The following is a 3,389-nucleotide window of genomic DNA, read 5'->3' on the forward strand; positions in this document are numbered from 1 at the left end:
TTTGCATGATTGGCATATTATGGTTAAAACCAATTCATTCATGCTTATTTTATGTTGAGAATTAATTTTATACTTCTATTTAATTCTTTGGATTTGTCATTCAAATGAGACTACATAATTGGTATGTAATAACTATGACCGAAAAGTTGATCTCAATTATGAAATATACTTGAATTAGAAACTTCACTAACTTCTTCTCATTCAAGTTCCTCAAGTAAAACTTGTAGTTTTCTTCAATGGCCTAGTTTGCTATAAACTAGCATCTCCAATAGGGATAGGTGGAACAAAGACATACAAGTTCCTTTCTCGCTTGAGAACTATTTTCAAGTCTTAGTAGCATTTCAGAAAGTTTGTCCCAATTGGCATCCAATATGCATCGAAGTGATGAGTAACTGGAAAGTTTTGAATGCTTCTGAGCAACTATAGATTATTTCTAAGAACACACTTAGAAACACAGTTGTACCTTCAATAATTCAAGTAAAACTCAAATAAGCTCTAGAGGAGCTCAACTTGACTTTCCTAGTTGTAAGTAAACAATGAACCTATGATACTTACAGAACTGATATTCCTTTCAGATTCTGTACAAAGGGAGGTTGGGATAACTATTTGCCATCAACAATTCCCAAACTATATGTATTGCAAAAATAGAACTCCAAAAATAAGTTTTCCTGAATTGTCAGTATCTTTATTTTGATAACAAAGCAAAGAACACATAGTATCTAAATTTTTACATCAGGAATGACTGCAAAAGTATACTACTTATATAAATTACTAATAAGAAGTATAAAACTTCTCTCTTTTAGTTGTGATTTTAAAAGTACAGCAAAGATCCTTGAAATGACATATCTCAATGTATACACACTTGAAGTGATAATTGTTAGCAATTTATTTATTTTTAGGGCCTTATAATCACTATATATGCTCAGTTACATAGATTATTTACATTTAGAGTACATAAAAATCCAATAGAAGACAAGCAGGTTCAAGAAGCATAGTTTATGCAATGAAACATGAGAAAAAAAGATTCCTCTCTCCCTCATGATGATAGAGAACTCATCTGCATGAATCTTTCAGCCTCCTCAAAGCGACCAAAAGTATTAAGAAGTTCAATTATTACAGAGTAATGTTCTTTAGATGCCTTGAGTTTATATTTACGAGTCATTACACAGAATATTTGGCAAGCCTCATCAACAAATCCAGCCTGTTTGCAAATTGATAAAACCACTTTGAAAGTGATATGGTTTGGAGTGAAACCATCAGATGTCACTTGATGAAAAAGACGAACTGCATCTTCACAAAGATTATTATATCCAAAAGCCTCTATAATGGCAGTCCACGTCATAGAACCCTTAACAGGGACTGCATCAAATACTGACTTTGAACTGCAAATCAATCCACAACTGCCATACATCACAATCTCTGCAGAGACAAAAGGAATTGAATCAAAATCTTTCTTCAAGACCTGTCCGCGAATCTCCTTTCCAAGCCTTACAGCTCCAAGCTTACTGCAAACGTTGAACATCCTTGCCATTGCCACTGAGTAGGGCCTGTGTTTTGACAACTGCATTGACCTAAACACCAATTGCTTCATGTAAACACCCACTCTCCACATATGACTCAATCATGGCTGTCCACAAAATTACATTCCTTGCCTCTAAACCATCAAACAATTTGAAAGCACAATCTAAAACACCACATTTTGAGTAAATAATCATCAGAGAAGTAACAATAGATACATTGGGAAAGAAACTATTTTTTACAACATAAGCATGAATCTCCTTCCCATGATTCAGAGCCCTCAATTCAGCACAAACTGGAAGAACTGTGGCAACCGTGACAGCATCAGGCTTGAACCCTTCCTGGTGCATCCAAACAATTGATCTCAAAGCCTGATCAAGCCTCCCATTTGATACGCATCCTGACATTAAAGCAGTCCGAGAAATTGCATTCCTTTCTCTAGAACAATAAAAAACTCGCCTGCCTGAATCCATATGACCACGCTTACAATACATATCAACTAACCCAGACTGAATAGCCAACTGCTTGGAATAGCTCTTCGACTTAACCACATAAGTATGGACCTCCTGGCCTAGTTTCCATGCCCAAACTTCCCCAATCACTGGAAGAATTGTAGTAAGTGTAACAGAATTCGGATATATCCCTTCACTTATCATGTATCTAACACAATCCAAAGCTTCCCTTTGCCTCCTATTACGAGCAAAACCAGCAATCATTGCCCCCCACAAAACAATATCTCTCTCAGTCATTTCTTCAAACATACGGTACGCGAGCTTAACCTTACCGCATTAAAAGTACATATCAATCAAACCAGTCCAAAGCATTGAACTATCAATGAAACCATTTTTAATCAAAAGGCATGAGCCTTTAACCTTGTCTAAATGCTGATGTACCAGCGAAGCTCTTAAGAACAGTAGAGAAAGTGAACACATTCAATTTGACCGGCAACGATCTCATTTCAGAGTAGGTAGAAAGCACATCCAAATACCGTTTCTTACCCGATAAAACAGTGCCTCTAAGCAAGGCATTCCAGGAATAAACGTTCTTGCTAGTACATTCATCGAATACCCTTTGGGCGTCTGTGATGGAGCCACAAGAGGTGCACATATGAGCAAGTTTGGTACGTAAAAACTCGTTGTTTTCGAACCCATTTGTTCTAATATGAGTATGAATTTGTCTTCCATCGGCTAAGGGTTTGGAACGAACGCAAGCAGCAAGGAAAGAAGAGAAGGTGGTGGGATTAACAAGGATGCCTTGTTGGTCTACGTAGTCTAAAATGGCAAGGCCTTCTTTGAGCTTGTTTTGTCTAGCGAATGCTTGAATGTAATTTACATGTGGGTTCTTGGTGTGAAGCGGCAAAGAGTATAGGAATGCGTTTTCCTCAACCAATGGTATTGTTGGTGGTGGTGGGTTTCTTCTGTGGGGAAATTTGGTTTGTTTTTTGGATCTTGCGGAGGCTTTGATTCTGGAAAATTGGTTGGTTTTATAGAAGATGGGCATCGGAGGGGAAGAGTGAATACTGAATGAAAGGTAATGAGATTGGGCGCATTCCATGGCTTGTTCCTGTACGGTGGGGGAGAAGGTGTTCCTATACGGTGGGGGAAAAAAAGTTAAAAAGAGTATAAATGATACATTAATATTTATAAAATTTTTAGGTTTGATTCGAATAAAATTTAAATTAGATTCAATTATTATTGAGTTGAACTCGAACTCAAATAACTTAATTTATTTATTAAGTCAAGTTTGAGTAATTTTATACCCGACTCAAGTAGCTCGCGAGTCTAATCGAATTTTTATTTTTTAATATATTTTAATTATTTTAATTGATTAAATATCTCGAATTTAAGTATAAATAATCAAACTATAGTGAA

General features: G+C 36.2%; 1 pseudogene across 1 annotated transcript; it reads right to left on the reverse strand.

Annotated features, from left to right (window-relative positions):
• Positions 1–868: 868 nt before the first annotated feature.
• Positions 869–3,110, reverse strand: LOC111277672 (pentatricopeptide repeat-containing protein At1g71460, chloroplastic pseudogene; annotated as a pseudogene). Its single transcript, XR_016343485.1, has one exon. The product of XR_016343485.1 is annotated as a pentatricopeptide repeat-containing protein At1g71460, chloroplastic pseudogene (transcript).
• Positions 3,111–3,389: the final 279 nt, after the last annotated feature.

The sequence above is a fragment of the Durio zibethinus genome, chromosome 7, assembly GCF_047325235.1.
Source record: "Durio zibethinus cultivar Kanyao isolate XHJ-2024 chromosome 7, ASM4732523v1, whole genome shotgun sequence".
NCBI lineage: Eukaryota > Viridiplantae > Streptophyta > Magnoliopsida > Malvales > Malvaceae > Durio > Durio zibethinus.